Raw genomic sequence first — 18,079 nt, forward strand, 5'->3', positions numbered from 1 at the left:
AAGATGAAGTCGGCATAATATATGAGACAGGGGCTGTGTCGTCCTTTAATCCTTACGGGGAATCTCCGCGAGATTCAAACAGGCGTTACCTCAGCCATAATAAAGCGCCGGCTCTGGACGGGGAGGCCACATGAATCAGGTAAAGGAGCCAGAGCGGCACTCCGGTTTCATGCTGTTTTACAAACGTGCCGGAGGAACGAGGAGTAACGCTCATTTTAATGTAGATGAGAGTCTCAACAAGCAACAAGCTGATTTTCCCCTCGTGGTAGGAAGAGGGTTTGTCTCTCGTCGACATTTTGGCAATGAATCATCCTTTAATTAAGCAATTTGGCGAGCGGAGGGAGACGCCTGGTGCCCGTCTTTGGTGGTCTTTTAATGAAGTCTTGAGAACTGGTTGGCGGAGTGCGGCAGATTGCGGGGAGAGGACCCGGCGGCCGCCGCTCTCTGCTCCTGGCTGCGGGCTGAGAGCGCGCCTCATTAATCAGCGGCGCATCACGCCACCTTCGTCTCCGCTTGCTCTCCCAACGTCTCCGTGCACGCTTCACTGAGGAGCTTGCCGTCTCGCTCCCTTCCGCACTTTTGCGTTTAGCGGGAGGTTAACCACCCCGAATCGGAGTCGCCACGTGGCCGTCGCCCTCATCGCCATGGGCCCTTTCATTCTTTTCTTTTTTTGCAGGAGGGATGGAAGGAAGAGAGAGAGAGAGAGAGAGAGAGAGGAAGGAGAAGCCGAAGGGGAAAAAAGCCCCGAAGAGGCGGCGAGCGTGCAGCGTTATCTTGTCGGCCATGTTCCTGGCGCGGCGAGTTTGATTCTTTCCCTTGTTTACTCTCCACGTTTATTCAGAGAGTGAGGCTTCCGTGTCAGCAGCGATGTCATCAAGGGCCCAAAACGCGCCGCTATCTCAGGCTGGCCGCTCGGGCCGGATCTGCCTGTGACTCATTGGGAAAGGGTATAAATCAGTGGGTACAAGTGACAGGGATTAATGAGGGTCCCGGTTCATGGAATAACACCACCCACGCCCCAGAACAGCTTCCTGATAAAAAAAACAAACAAAAAAATGCCATGGTGACACTCATGGCTTCGTTCAATAACGGAAATGCCTTACGCCAGGGTATGTGATAGGAGGTGCTTAGATATGGCCATCATCCCAAGCAAATGAACACTTTCACATCCTCTCTTCTTAACTGCTATATTTGTTGTAGTGCCATGTAATGCTTGTAAATACAGTGTCGGAGACAGGAAAGTTGGAACAAGGGCATGAACCCTGGTTATAATGAGCTCAGAGTGGTTTGGTGCATCCACAGAGGTCATTGTTCCTGCAAGAAATGCTACATTGTTTATGTATATCTTCAACTCCAATACGCTAGATGGGACTTTAAAATGTTTAGCCTCCAAAACACCATTTATGACGTTGTTATTGTTGTTATTGTTCATTATCAGAACTGAAGAGCTATACCTACACATCCTAAGAAGTGTGTTTTTGTAGTTCAAAAGTACAAGCTGAAAGCACTGGTAATATTGGTATTTATCCTTCTGGCCAATGGTACGTAACATGACATACTATAAACCAGCCTGTGACACTTGTTCATTTGTTGCATATCGACAATACTTGCCTCCTTGGTGCAGCCAAGGCCCCATGCGCTACCTGCAAAGTCATTACAAAAAGAAAAACACGGTACATCAATTCAGTAGTTGAGCATTATCCAGATCACTTGCATGCAGTCAGAAATGGCAGGGTAATTCACATTTAATGCACTAGAACTCCTGTACCATATTAGTATTCGCTCTGACGAGCCACTGACTTTTGAGGTCTTCTGAGTACAATGAAGACAAATGAGAAAGTGTGGAACTCTTACATCGTCTCATAAGCCCCCCCCCCCCCCCCCCCCCCCCCAAACACACACACACACACACACACACACACACCAGCACGGATGCATGCTAGTAGCTGCTGTACTCTGAAAAGGCTTTCATTCAAAAGCATCGTGTTATTGGAAAGTGGGCAGGAATCCTCTGTGAAATAATCAAGCCTTGATGACATGAAGGCACGCATTAAGCCCTCGCACGCGGCGTGGACCGAGCCGACCTCGGCCACGCCGCCGAGTGGGACGAGCGGAGCGCGTGGATTACTGCGTTTTAGCATGCTTCGTCTGGCCTACGCAGGCCTATGCAGGACTGAAACAGATTCACATTCTAGGAGCTACAGTAGTCGTGCAGTAGGAATGCTGTCAGAACGCCTGTTATTTATCGAGTAACAGAGTGGGACCTCTAGTACGGCTCTTTTGATATACTGTACACTCAAGGCCTACGCTCACTGACCACTTTATTAGGTTCTCCGATATGGGGTTGCATTTTACAGATGCATTTTATAGGAACAATTTTTAGGTCGCCCTATTTATCACTGATAAAAATAAGTTCCTGACCACAGGACAACTACGGAGCAGATATGATTTAGAGGGCACACCGTTCTCAAACCAGCAGTGTCGCAGGCATGGCGGTGGCATGGCAGTAGGAACTCGTACAGGAGAAGCGAGGTGAGGCAGGGAGTTGGAGGATGGCTTCCAGAATCCGTGCATGGTGGCAAAGTTCCCACCTGTACTCCTGCAAAACCGTGTACCTTGAAGTCCTCCGAACTGCCCTTCTAATGAGACAAATGGTCCTTTGTCTGATTTGATACCAAGTGTGATCATTCAGGTGATGCATTCAAAATCGATGATTCAATATGGGATCTGTAACTACGAAGACAGTTTGGAAGAATTCGGTTCCCCCAGGCAAAAGTTAGGAACCACCTATTAAATGATACTGAGTCCTCCTTATCGAGGGAGTGAAACACCTTTGAGATTTCGCAGCCAGCTCCTTCAACATCATGTGCATCTGGGAACCTCCACGTGGCTGGACACAGACAGTGAAGGACGTCTACCTAGGAAAATCACATCTTTCTGTCTAATCTCCCCATCCGTCTTCCCAGCTGAGCAGTGGCACCGATGGAGGCAGGATTTCATTTTTAAAAAAGGTTGGGAAATTACATTCCCACCCTTTGCTGAGGACACAGCTGATTTAGTGATCCTGAAGATTCTGTCCATCTTTTTCCTTGCCCTCAGTCTGACTGGTCCCTGCGCACAGTCTGAAAGGTCTTCACTGGGTTTGAACACGTCCTCTTTTGCCTCTGCGTTTCAATACATGCTTCGTTTGTACAGGAGCCCCACCCGGAAGCAGGCGACTCCAGCTGGACTTGCTCGCGTTTCGCTCATGTCTCGCTCATGTCTCGCTCACGTCTCGCTCCTGCCTCCTCGGTCAGGGTGCGGCCCCGCCCAGCCGGGCCGCCCTCGAATCACATCTGGCCTTGCGACTATCAGATTTGAGCCAGCCCAGTTTGGTGTGGGGTGCAAAACTCATCTACCTCCCGGAGACGACGGTGCACGCCATTGCCCTACACACGTTTGCGATGCGGAGGATGCATGCCGCCTCCTTGGGGTCGTGCATTGCGGCATCAAGCGCGCTAGCTCTTGGTCCTGCCATGCCCGCAAAGGAGCTCCGCTGTTACCTTTGTCCTTTTTTTGAGGATTAATTAAGAAATCACCCGCGGAAACGACTGATTTGATGAGGGTGGAAGAGATTAAGCAAACTGGCTCAGTGTTTCCTCCTTGAACAATATGTTGCTTCAGAGTATTTTCTCTCCTTTCAGAGAATCCCCCCTTCAGCTTATTTAGCTTTATTTACCCTGTAAAAGTACAGGTGTAACACACAGCTTGAAAAAGCACAGATATCAGATATGGCTTGAGAAAGCACAGGGTCTACACAGCATGAAAAACCATGGGAAAGACACAGCTTGCAAAAAACACAGCTCTCAGACGCCGATTAAAAAAGAAGAGGTGCAAGAAATGGCTTGAAAAAGCACAGGAGTAAGACGGCTTTTAAAAAGCGGGGGTCTAACATGCAGCTCAGAACGACACGGCTTGAAAAGAGCAGGCTTGTCCGTTTCCTCAGTTGACTCATTTTCAGGAAATATCGAATCTCCTGTATCAATTAGCTACATCTAAATAGCAGTTTCGGTGTTTAGCGGCAGAGGTCCAGCGCTGGGCTGTAGTCTGTGACGTGTGACTGACCTGCTTTCCTGCAGCCTGGCAAATGGAAGCGAGGGACTGCTAGCTTTCTAGGTTATTCTCAGGCAGCGCTGAGCCAACTAAAGCACCCCCCTCCCCACATCCACCCACCCATCCCCACCCAGCCCCGCCGTATCCAGAAACCACCACCATCGCACAGGGGTCCTCACCTGCACATTAACTCCAATTAGCATCCCGCTTCCCCACTTATCGTGTCAGAATATTCGAGCGCAAATCGGGTCCAGCAAAAAAAAAAAAAAAAGTGGCAATTACGTTTGGTCGGTGGCTTGTGTTGCACATTTACGCGGGCGGGAAAGCATTTACGGCATCGACGGTATTATTTTATCGATTGCGGACTGGTCTTTTTGGACAGCTGGTCTTTCCCATTTCTGTCACGTACTTGGTCATCAGAGTAAATGTTTTTGTTTGCGGCGGCGTGGGCCGTACCAGCTGCCTTCCTCCGTTGTTATCTTCCTCTTTGTATGCTCCTATTCTGTTGCAAGCATGTTCATCTGCAGGAGCACAGTAGCCTCTATCTTGGTCACTCAGTCCACTGGTCAATACAGGGGCCTATCGGGGCACCATATCACATCTGTCTTAGGCTGTGACAGGAAAAGGTATCTGAGCCACTTAAACTGTCTCTCCGACACATTTGCGCTCGCACACACGCTATTTTGGTTTTCGATACCTTTCTGCTCTCACTTATCTTCCTTCATTTGGGATTGAGCCCTTCAGCCCCCAACAAAACAAACACACACACGGGCGACGCACGGCTCTGCGGCACAGCGCAGACCTGTGCGAGGCTGCTGTGCACGGAGCCGTGAGACATGGGACAGGAAACGCACCCCGCTGTTTACTCCGGCACTCGATATTAAACACCACGCCATGCCGCGGAGCACCGTGTGACGTTTCGGGGCCTGCACGGCCCGTGGAGAGCACCGGTGGGAGGAGGAGCACCGTAGCAGTGCTACACATCCCGTGGAATGCGCCATGTGCTGGGAGAACGCCCCCACCACAGACCCGGCAGGAGGGGAGAGGAACCGTGCTCCGGACGCGCGGACAGACGCCCGTGTGTCCGGAGAAGATCTGTCATCACTAACCAATAAAGCGCTGTTTCAGCCACGTAACCACTTCGTTTGCCTGCTGGAGGATAGGGGGGAAAAAAACTGCTTTTCCCCAGAGGACCGGTGATGTACTGTACACTACACGCTTGATTAGACAATGGCGGGCTGTTCCTTCAGGGAGGACTGTGATTTACACCACCTGCATTCATTGCTTTCTGTTCAGGCTAAAACGCTATTGGCTTGTTTGGTTGCGGAGGTAGCAGAAGACTGTTGACTTCAGTTTGGCATGAAAAGTGTGTGGAAAAGTGCACGGTGACTGGTGTATTAATTAGATGGAGGGACGTCAGTTTGCTTACCTGTACTGTTCTCCTGTTACGTGTGTATAAATGTATAAATAAATCCAACAACTTCACGTATCCAGTCTCGCGAATGCTGCTGCTAGCTGTTCTGTAGGTTCTCCCAGTGCCAGGAGCTGGGGCGCAGATGCGGACCCTGAGTAAGGGTGAGCAGTCAGCTTCAAACCACGTGTTCTCTGTGAAGGCTCCCATAATCTCTGATTACGGCCATCAGCATACCGGCTGGGGTTACCGGCGGCTCAGCGCGGTGTAATGTCTAAAGAAACGCTTCCCAGGGTTCGCTGACACTTGTGCAATAGACCCTTTTGTGAAGAGGACACAAATGGACCCGCCATCAGCACTGAACAAAGCGCCTGCGTTCATGGGCTAAAGTCATTAGCATAATTTATTGCGTACAAGCGGATCATTAACGGAGCTTCAATCTTACTGCGAGATGGATGTTTCCTTGTGTCTGCCCTCTGTTGGAACTTAAGTGGTACCCCTTTGTAATCGATGGAATACCTATGCTACACACACACACACACAAACACACACACACACACACACACACACACACACACACACACACACACACACAGAAAAACACGACCGGGTGGTTGTGTTTTTTTTTTTTTTCTTAAAAAAAAAAAAACAGAGCCAGTGTGGTTAAAGCTTAAAAAGAAAGCAATTAAAATTGTGGCAGCTGAAAACTTATTATGCTTGGGTGAAAGAGGAGCTGCCTATACGTTGAGCAAGGGATCGTTCAAAAGTTATCTTTAATCCCCCATAACATTAAAGGCTGGCCATTCATCACGTCACCTGGCTGCCGGCTACTCTCAAAGGACCCTGTCGCTCGCCTCCACACAACATAATTGAAATTTTTTAGTGACGCTCTCGGAGGCCAAGCTTAAACCAAAACCACGCCAGTGTCGATAAATTAAGGGGCTGAGTTTCACGAACAATAAATAACCTTTTTTTCCCCTGTTCTGACCTATAGCCTTTTATCTTGTCTGTCTCTCTCTCTCTCTCTATCTCTCTCTCTGTGTGTGTGTGTGTGTGTGTGTGAGTGTGAGTGTGTGAGTGTGAGTGTGAGTGTGAGAGTGTGAGTGTGAGTGTGTGTGTGTGTGTTGTGTGTGTGTGTGTGTGTTTCCCTAATGAGCCTCTTTCTTCATTTCATCTTGATGTCATAGTTTAAATATGCTTGGATATTTTATAGTATGTGATAACAGAAATGACTGAAAGACTGATTACTAACTATGTAACTATGTACTAATTATGTAAAATAGCAGTAATCTTTACAGCAGTAATTAAGCTATTCTCTTTAATATTCTCTTTCCCAGAAAACAGTATAATCCAATAGACGTCTCTAAATACCAAATTAGATTTATAAATATTTAAGGAACCAAAGCCCTGCATGTGTCAACACAGTAAAAAACATGGAATATGGCATATTCTGTCCTCAGCAGTCATTTTTATCCAGGCTAGAGGGGAGGGTGTGCTGTCATATTGCAAGTCCCTGACATTGTCAGTCACTAGTGCGTTACACTTTGAAATGTCTCAGTGTGGCCTTGCTTTCCAGGCTTGTTTACCTTCTCCGGAGTCTTGGGGGGATTGTCGTGCGTTACCCCACTGTCATGAGTCCCCACAAGCCCATGTGTCATGTTGCGTTTGCAGCTGGCATTACCAGGCCTCTTCCTGGAGCTCAGGCATGGTCCCTAGCGGGGCAGCTACTGCGCACTTTACACCCCGGCCCCCACGGCGCCGGGCATCTCCCCGATTGCCTGCCCGCCCCTTCCGCCAGCCTCTCTCGCCCATGTCTGATGGCCCCCCTCTTTTGCCTGTTACCCTTTTCTCTCACACCCCCCCCCTCCCTTCTTTCTCCACTTTCATGAAAGAGGCGTTTCGGGGTGTGGGCTCTGAGAGTCCGTGGCACGGTTCATCTGGGCAAGCTCAGAGGCAGTGGCCATAAACCACAGCCCCTCATCATTATGGCAGTCATAAAACAGGGATGCATAAAAACGGGAAACAGAAAGAGACGTTGCTATTTATGCATGAAGCTATCTGAGTGTTAATCAGACTCTGAGACTGCTCTGCCGAGGCTGGTCTGAGTCTGAGCGTGCCATGCAGTGGCGTTCCTCTGCATGGGAGCATTTCTAGACCTCGGTGGGCGCATTGTAGGTGTGAAGCCCGTGCGTGTGCGAGAGCTGACTCCGGCCTCCCGTTTTGCGAACACGGTGAGTAATATTCTTGCCCAGTCGTGCTTCATAGTGATTTTTGAGCACGCAGCCGCACACATCCCGACAGCAGGGCTACGTCCTGACATGTTACGTTACGTAATGACCTAACGGGACAAGCTGCATTCGTGTGCGGTTACATCCGCTGCCATGGCAGGGCTCGCCGTTGTCCACATGTTTTACCAGGACCGTCAGTACCAAACACAGCCACTGTGCAACACTAAAGTGTGGTGTCACGTGACACGGCTGTGTGAGTCAGCCCACGTGTCTGTTTCGGCCTGTGCGTTCTCCAGGTGGGGGTGCTAAAGGTGTGTTTGTGTGGATGGGCGTGTTTGCACAGAAACAGGGAGACACAGACAAACACACACAAGCAGGGATATCCGACAGATGCTTCTGTGTCGCTCAGCCATCGCCTGTTTCAGCAAAATTAGCTTCATTTCCTCTCTCTCTCTCTCTCTCTTTCTCTCTCTATCTCTCGCTCTCTCCTCCCATTTCACATACACAAATTTCACACACACACACAAACACACCCACACACACAACATCATCTCCATCAATGTCTGTCTCTCTCCTGTTTTTAGATGGCATCTGCAAGGTACTACACTTACTAACGTCCTTAGCTCTCATCCTCTCTCTCTCTTTCTCTCTGTCTCTCTCTTTCTCTGCCTTTGGGGCTTGAACTAATTAGAATCTAATGGACCAAAAGTGATTTGCGCACTTCAGGAAAATGAAAAAAAAAAGGATAGCATTTATATGTAAAGCAAACAAACAGTAGTTTATGCAGAAATAATGCTGTGGCGTATCTCACAGATGCCACAATGGGCCAAAAACAGTCAATGCTAAAAAGCATATTTAAATGCATGAGTTTTCCTTTTATCACTCTTATTAAAGAGTCAAAGCATAATCTCAGGCAACTGAAGGTCCTATTACACACACACACACACACACACACACAGACATATATATAAGCATATGTAAGCATATGTATATGTCTATGTATGTATACGTATATAATTTGTCAAGGCATGTACTTTAACACAGAACGTTCCCCCTCATACTACAAGTCTTTCCTTGAATGAGTGAGAAAGTGTGTGTGTGTGTGTGTGTGTGTGTGCGTGTGCGTGTGTGTACAGACACTCGAAGCAATCATCATTATGCAATGATAAGCAACATGCCCCATCGTCTCCCCTGAGAATTAAGCATGCCACATTTTCCACGCAGCCCATGCCTTCTTGTAGCTCCTCTCGCTCCCTCTTTTCTCCTCTCTGTTCCCATGTGCCTCTCTCCATTTTTATTTATTTATTTATTTATTTTTTAATAACGTCGCTAAATAACCAGTGGCCACAATTTAGATTACTAAAGAAGAACAATTCATAAAGGGCACTTGTGGCAACTGCTGGGAATGGATCTAAAAAGGCAACCTGCACTATCATCATTCCCTCTTTGTGTGGACGCCGGGCGACACTCTCGATAGGTGGACGATGCCGTGTGAATTCAAATGGGCCTCCCCATGCATCGGTGCGTGCTCCCGCACCATTGGTAATCGCATGCAGGAGGGGGGACCCAACAGTTAGGGCGGTGCGGCACGCGGCGGGGGGTGGGGTGGGGTAGGGTTGGGTGGTGTTGTTTGCTGGCGACTGCGTGCACGTTACGGTAGATCGAGACATGGCCAGGGCGCGTGCTAATAAGATCCCGTGCGGGCGGGATCGACACAGAATTATGATGCCCTCTGTGTGCCATACATAATTGAACTCCTAATAGAACGCTCTTGGATTATGACTTCAGGAATCCATTATTAATACAGGCTCTCTAGCCCACCTGTGCAGTGACATATAATGACATAAGAAGCACTCGGATTGCATAGCTCCTGTGATTAGGAGAAGGACCCTGCATCTCGGCTCCGTCCTCAACGCGTGCACACGCGCACATACACACACACATGCGCACGCGCACGCACACACATTTGCAAAGATTATTCCTCCCTGGATAGCACTGTGTATGATGCAAAGAATCAGTCAATACTTGGCTCTCCTCAATTTCGCGGTGAAATCGTACCAAATCCAGACATTATTGCAAAACTCATGGCCACTGGGACTTGGAGACTGACTCTTCCTGCTGCTAAAAGGAGTTCCCTGCCATTACTTTAAATTTGCTTAAAGTTACACTTAAAGTTCAACATTAAGTGTTCAGCCTAAAGTTCAACTTTTTTTTTTTTTTTTTTTTTTTTTTGCAATGTCATAGCAAGAGACAAAACCCCACGGTGGGGAAGCAGAAGCATGGGTGTTCTAGTGGTTATAGAGGGCACTGTTAGGCTGGGTTAGGGCTCACCTCACTTCACAGGGCCTTACATACAAGCATAATCCAACTGATCTGTGCACCTGGTCTAGCACAAAAGGATCCCGTGAGGGAAGAAATGTTCCAGTGTGGCACGCTGCGATCACTATCACTATCACTATCGTTAGCCAGTTTAGCACAACACCATTTGAAGACCTTAATGACACATGTGATTGTCGTGTATGACCTTTGGGTTTACAGCTTAGCCTGTTTGTCATGAGTAATTCATCTGCATGTCCTTAAGTTTGTATTAATAAAAGGTATCATGGGTAAAGGTGGTCTGTTTGTTTCCTAGGCCGTAGGTTTGGGTAAAAGGTAGTAGATAATGTAGACGGCCATGCTTAAAATATGAAATTGAGCGTAGGATAAAACACTGAGCTATATGCTGATTATAGATTCAGTTGAGACATTGGAAAGGAAAGTGCCGGAACTCAGCTGTGCGATCAGAGGAACTCTGACTCTTTACAGCCCCCAAACCCCCCCGCCCCCACCCCATACCCCCCCTCCCCCCTCCACCCCATCTCCCCCCCCAAACCCCCCGCCCCCCACCCCACCCCATACCCCCCACCCCATACACCCACCCCAACCCCCCTCCCCCCACCTCACCCCACCCCATACCCCCCCAAACCCCCCTCCCCCCACCCCACCCCATACCCCCCCTTTTCACTGACTTTACTCCTGCTACAGCTGCAGCTCCTCCAGCCACGGCTAATGTCTTTTGTCCCTTCACTAATTTCACCAGCCTCGGGTGAGACGGGAGCAGGCGAAGGCAACGATAAACAACAGCAATGGCGACATCATCATCAACAACAACAACAACAACAAAATAAAACATCCGTCTGTGGCGCGGTGCACCCCCACCCCCTCGCGATCTGCGGGCCGGGGTCCGCACAGGAGCTGTGCGAGTGTGCCATCTGCTGAGTGCGCGTCTCGCCAAAGTAGCGTTGGTGAGGGCACATGCTTGTCCGGGTCTGGTAAAGGGGTCATGAACAATACTGGCGCTGCTTAGGCTGCAGAACATTCAGGAGTGTACCCATCCAATCTGTGCTTGGAATCAGACACACACATTATTTATCCACAACTACAAAGCGTGGGCTCCCCAAAGCTCTGAGGCTCATTCCACTTCCTCTCCCCTGACCTGCTACCCACTCACTTCCTGTGTTGCTCCTACCATAACAGAGGGTCTAGGATGTTCAAAGGGGATATTATTTGCCATCTTCACTTTGAAATGCTCAGCTCCAGCCGTTTCTCGTCTTTACGTGGTCAACGATGTAGCTCTGATGTGAATCCTCAGTTTGGTCTCCCAAATATCTTTCACGTTAAGTAATGGTGCCCTGACAGTCTATTTTTAGTGCCGTTTGGGAACCTTGTGGCAAGCCGTGTTTTGGATTATCATATCTTTGGAAGATGGATTGGAAGTGTCGGATGTTGTAGGGTCGCGCTTCTTTGGAATTCCATCTTTTCCTCTAGTCCTGCTCTTGCCACACTTCCTCTACCCATGTTTAGTTACAACTTCTTTTAGCATGAAGCAGGAAGTCAAAAATAGATAGAGCCATACGTGCAATTAGCGTTCTTCACCTTCTGTTTATCTGGGCTGGACGTATTAACTCCAAACGTTCTTACTGTCAGCTCACTAATTGTTGATTCATTTCTGTCATTTGCCTATGACCTGTAAAAGAGAGGCGCCAAAGGTGTAAACCTGAGCGAGACGTACCCCCCACATCTTCATTAGGCTGCGCGCATTGACAGGCACATGGAGGAAACGTTCTCGTTCGTCCCATGCCAGTCAAACGTCTTCGGGTTCGGTTGTTGTTTTTTTGGTTTTTTTTGCACGACTTCATTTTCTTTGCGCGTTACGCCCTTAACACGCCATTGGCCCCCCAACGTGTCGGCATGTAACTTAAACATACGGGGAAAGGTACCATTCTGAGAAGATAAGAGGAAGACAGAGGAGAGTGCTGAGAAAGAGAGAGTAAGCGAGAGGGAACGAGGAAGAGAGAGAATAAAGCATGTGAAGGTGAGAGAGAGGGAGAGAGAGGGAGAGAGAGGGAGAGAGAGGGAGAGAGATGGAGATCGAGGGAGTGAAGAAGAGAGAGAAATAGAGATCGGTAGATGGAGGGGGCGAGGCAGAGACAGAGATAAGGGGACCAAATAGAGAGGAGTACACTTCCCCTTACACAGCTTGTCCTGTCTTTTCACTAACAAATACTGAGACTGTTCTACATAGGGACCAGTCTGAAAAGCCAAACTTTATTACCTGTGTTTTTTGTTTAAAAAAAACAAACAAAAAAAACAAGCTGGTGTCATTTGAGTACACAAACACATGGCAACATATAATGCTGTCTTGCCCTGCGATGAGAGCACACCGTGGCAGACTATCTACCACGGAGAATGATCTAGAACATAGACCTTCACTGGCATGGCTCAGTGATCACTGCCTGTCCATAGAAGAGTCCTCTCTTGTGATTGGACATTTATATGAACAGTACTTAATAAAGATTTGAGGCTATAATTCTCCATTTTAGCTCTGTCCACAGTATTTGTGACATTCTCATCCTAGAAGGAGAAAGGAAAGAACCCCGTTTTCAGGACAATGCAGCTACATAGTGACGTATTAGTGACGTTGACAGACTCATTCAAGCAAACTGACACACACAGAAACACACGCACAGATAACAGACATCTACCCCACCATTTTTCAAACACTACCCCCCAAGCCCCCAAATTGTACTGTCACTATTCTCCTGTGGTATCCCATAACCCATATAATAAAGGTCTTTGAACTTGATTAAACTGAACCGAACCAAATTGAATTGAATTAAATGAAACTGAATTGAACTGAACTGAACTAAGAGTGAGCAACAGTGAGACTTGAGCTTTTTCTCAAAGCGTTGCCATTTGTTGCATGTGGTAACAACGGAGGGCTATAGACAAGTCTGTGCTGTTGACTTCATAACAAGGCCCTATTCGGTGACACGTCCGTGTTCAGCACTGAGTGCGGCAGACAGTGGTGCTGCCCCATCCATAGCTCTCACCCAGCCTGCTCCACCTGCCCTAACCCAGAGAGCAGGAGGCGGAGTCAGGAGGGAGGGGGCGGAGGAAACTAGGCAATGGAAGGCGGGGTTAGAGAGAACGGAAATGACGACGCCAGTTGACAGGGCAGAAAGCTTAATCGTGTGATTTCTCTCTGGTGTTTATGGACACGCGTGTTACGACATTTCAAATCTCATGCAAATTCCATTCAAGTTCCGTTCATCCATACGTGTGTGCGTGCATGTACGAATGACTCTTTCCCGTTTACCGCCTGCTGGAAGATCTGGAGCCGCCGCAGGGTCCCTCCCCCCTCCGAGCTCTGCGTATTTTTAGGGCATTGACTTCATCCTCGTCTTCCCACGTACTTTGTCTTTGGCTCACTGCGATAAGCAGTTTCCCTCCCCGGCCTCGGCCCCGGCCCAACCGTCCCTCCACTCTCTGCGTCTGGTACGTTCCGGGCTGGCATGCGCGCGGTGACGGAGAAGACATTGGCGGGTGACCTGAAGCTGCGGGGGGCGGGGCACGAGGACCATGGGGAGGTGGTTGTTTTCTTATTTACGATCCCCTGCCTCCAGCCATGCTGCCAATCGGAGGCAGTGGCAGTGGGGCAGCGGCCACCAATTCTGAACAGAGTGGTGTCCGGGGCCCTGTTGCGTTTTATTACCTATTATACTCGAGCAGGGAATGAACTGACCACTTCAGTCTCCCTTTCTGTGCCTCTTATCTTTCTCCTCAGACCACACATAGGGTTACTCATTGTGTAACCAAGAAGTCATTAGCGCTCAATCACAATGCACAGTGAGGCGCGCCGGTTAAAGCCACAGACTGATGAGGTCATACGAGATCTCTCCACTGGTGGGACCGTACACAATCCGTAATTAAAATGCGACGCCAGAGGATCCTAGCGCGGGCTTATCCCAGTCCAAGGTTTGAAGAGACCCGGCCGTGTTCGGCGCAGAGTTTATTATAGGCCGTTTTTGGAGGAGGAGCTCGAGCATCTCTAAAGGGGTCTCTAAAGGGGTCTCGTCGTTGACGCCCATGTGGGTGTAGGGCCAGCGCAGTCTCGCAGCTCTGCTGCCGCTGGCGACAGCCCGTGAGCCCCTGTTCCGCCCGCCCATCACAACTCAGTTCCGCCACAGGGTCTTTTCTGGGACGGATAATCCGGTTTGTGTGGCCAATCAAAACCTGCCGCATGCACACATGGACAGTTGTATGTGTGCAAGAGGGAGTGTGTGTTTGTGTGTGTGTGCGCACACGTGTGTGTGTGTGTGTGTGTGTGTGTGTGTGTGTGTGTAAAACATATTTCATATCTTCAGATATCTTCTCTTGGAGCTGTACCTAAAGGTATGATGTAATTGGCTTTTGTGATATCACAGATTACAGTATTCATTCTTCATGCTATATATTTATATATATAATTTATAATTATATATTATAGTTTATATAAATGAATCCGTTTTATTATATTTGTGTTTCACACCATTTGTGCATGACTGTGCGTTTGTGTGCACGTGTGCACGTGTGGAAAATATTTTTTAACAATGTGTGTATTTTTTAACAATGAGTTTACAGAGTGCACGCTTGTTTATGTGAGGTCTATCAGAAATGCAGACATCATGTCTTTGAGAATATGCAATTTAGTGAGCAGGGAGTTGGCAAAGGCCAGCAGTAATGCAAAGTGCACACACACGCACACACACACACACACACACACACACACACACACACACACACACACACACACACACACACACACACAAAAGTCTGGGAGTCCCCTGCTGCCGGTGTGCTGATGAAAAAGTAATGTAGTGTGTCTGGAAGTTTCTCTCCCTCTTTCCCACCACATCCTCCCTGAGGAAATAACCCTTGCAGAAAAAAAATTGAGAGAGAGAGAGAAAGAGAGAGAGAAACTCTAAACACTGAGGACACTGTCATGCCTCTTTCACGCTCTGAAACAAACAAACAAACAAGTAAACAGAAGGGGGGGGGGGAGGGGGTGTGAAACCAACTGTACCCTTCACCCCAAAATAAGCGAGTGATTGATGGCTCCAGAAGCAGGGCCGGCTGCACTCCTCTTTCACCTCAGGCGCTCTTTCTCTCTCTCTCTCTGCATGGAAGGAGATGAGGACAGTGGAGGGAACGCCAGGCGCTCCGCGTTCGCTCTCCCTCCGGTCTGAAATGGGAACTGCCGCCCTTGCCTACCTGCTGACTCGGCCGCTTCCAGCTCTCTGAAATCCCAAAGGCGGCAGCCTCAGTTCAGCGAGGAGACAGAGGAGTTTGCGGCGAAGGAAACCGGGAGCCAACACGAGCACCAAGCTCATATTCACCAGTCTGTGATTAGGAAAGCTTAGATCCTGTTATGCTCGATATTCTTTTGTACTAAACGCCACAAACAAGACTGCGTTTGCAACCAGATATTTTGTTCCCTGCCCTACTTTACCATGAGCGCAACATTTAATTTTCTTACATCATAGCTATAAATATACTGGCTGTATGCACTTTTCATATTTTTGTATTTAGGGGCATTTTTGCCACTTGCAGAAGCTTTCAAAGAATTTTTTTTTTTTTTAACCAAGTAAAATTGGAAAATTGAAATCAAATAAATCAACCGAGTCAGAGTGTGAAAGATGAGACACACACGGTGAAAATGTGCAGTGTGTGTTTTTAAAGTAAAGCTTAACCTACTGTTGGGACGGCCTGTTTGCTGGCTGGGGTTATTAACAGAGGTTTGCAAACACAAATGGCATAAAAAAATTTGCATTAGCATAAAACATAGGCATGCCAGCCAAAGGAGACATAATTACTATTGACAGAATTAACAAACACATAAAATCCCCACATTAATTAGAAAGTCAAATATAAAAAGAGAGTGTGTCTGTGCATGTGTGTGTGTGTGTATGTGAGAGAGAGAGTCCGTGTGTGAGAGAGAGAGAGAGCGTTTGTGTGTGAGAGAGAGAGAGAGTTTGTGTGTGAGAGAGCGTTTGTGTGTGAGAGAGTTCGTGTGTGAGAGAGAGAGTTTGTGTGTGAGAGAGAGAGAGAGAGAGTTTGTCTGAGAGAGAGAGAGTTTGTCTGAGAGAGAGTTTGTGAGAGAGAGAGAGTTTGTGTGTGTGTGTGTGTGTGTGTGTGTGTGTGAGAGAGAGAGAGAGAGAGAGAGAGAGAGAGTTTGTCTGAGAGAGAGAGAGTTTGTCTGAGAGAGAGAGTTTGTGAGAGAGAAAGAGAGTGAGAGAGTTTGTGTGTGAGAGAGAGTGTGTGTGTGAGAGAGAGTTTGTGTGTGTGAGAGAGAGAGAGAGTTTGTGTGTGTGTGTGTGTGTGTGTGTGTGAGAGAGAGAGAGAGAGAGAGAGAGAGTTTGTGTGTGTGAGAGAGAGAGAGAGTTTGTGTGTGTGTGTGTGTGTGAGAGAGAGAGAGAGAGAGAGAGAGCACAACCATTTGTCTTCCAGCTCATTTGGATTTTATTATTTTTCCTTTGCAGTTTCCAATTTATTTCATTCACCAATGCGCCATCAACAAAACTTATATTCATTAAATCCTGTTTTAGTCGCCAAGGGTATGAATGTGTTCCTCCAGTGTCCTTTCACACCCTGACATGATTTAGCAGGAAGTGGGATAAAGCCATATGGCACCATCAAACATAATCACACCGAAATGATGGCCTTGTTTATTGATAGATAATTGGGACTTAGGTGATAGACACTATAATAGACAGAAACTGATTCTATGCATTCATCACTGATATGTTCGTTTCCATTGCGCTGTATTTTAATTGATCTCCTCTTAAAATGTATTTGACATGCACGTATCCCCATAAGGTATACGCCCCCTATAAAAGCAATGCTTCGCTCAGTTAAGAGTATGCATCCTTTTTGCCAATTTACTCTGAGGCTGGCACTGTGGGTTTCTTTTCTTTGTTCTGTTCTGTTGTTTTTGTTTTTCTATGCCACATTCCATGAACTCGCTTCTAATACCGCTTTGTGGAAGCCGTTAAATGAAACGGATGGCTTAGGTCGGTACATGCTAAGTTCTGCCTCAGTAGCTGGGGACTCCATAAGTGTAAACAGCAGATAGAAGTTGGCACGTTTGTCCTCCCTGTTGGTTTTTTTTCTCTTCCTCTCTTCCCTTCCATGTTCCTCCAGTTCCTTCCGCTGGGACAGCTCCTTCACTCTAGGTGGGTGATTAGTACCACCGCGTTGTTGTCAGACCTGGCTCTGTAAGCACCTACCAAAAAAAAACAGGCCAAATAAAAACATTCATCAGACTGACGCGTACGACTTTTCCACAACAATTGTACCTCGGACACTCGTACGTCTTTCCGATGACTCATACAACATAAGCAATAATGGAATAAGCCCTGAGATATCGTATTACGCTGTAATGAAATAAATCTATGCTATAAATACGCTATGTAGTTGTACACTTTGTGTGAAGTTAGGATTGGTTAGGGCGGTCGCTGCAGCCGTGGCTCGTTTGGGAGCGCTGATTCACGGCATATGGCTCTGCCGAGAGCTTCTGTCACCGCTGTTCCAAACAGGAATGCGAGGCGCACAAATTTGCCTTCCCCAGCACCTTTGCCTCGTATCAAGCCGACGGCCTCCAGTGCCTGCCTCATTTCTGGGCGGGCTCTTTCACTGGCCTTTCCTGCTCCGCACTCTGATCTCCTTTCTGGTACCTCCACCCTTCACCCCCCCACCCCCCCTTTGGTCTCATGACCTTGCCTCTCGTCTCGCTCTCGAGCTCGAGGAGTGGGCTGTCTGCAGACACCCAGCCACCTCTGTTTGGGTGCGGGGCCCCGTCTGCAACGGTAACGGGTTCGTCAGCGTGTGCGAAATGCGCAGAAATGAAAAAGGATAGAACTCTCGAATAACGCACGCAAGCCAAGATGGCCACCAGGCCATTGTACTCTACCTGTATGGCGGTCACCACCGCTGGTTACCCATGTTTCCTGAATGGTTTCTGTCCCACATAAATGATAAATGAATGTAT

The sequence above is a fragment of the Electrophorus electricus genome, chromosome 19 (assembly GCF_013358815.1).
Source record: "Electrophorus electricus isolate fEleEle1 chromosome 19, fEleEle1.pri, whole genome shotgun sequence".
In the NCBI taxonomy this organism is placed as follows: Eukaryota; Metazoa; Chordata; class Actinopteri; order Gymnotiformes; family Gymnotidae; genus Electrophorus; species Electrophorus electricus.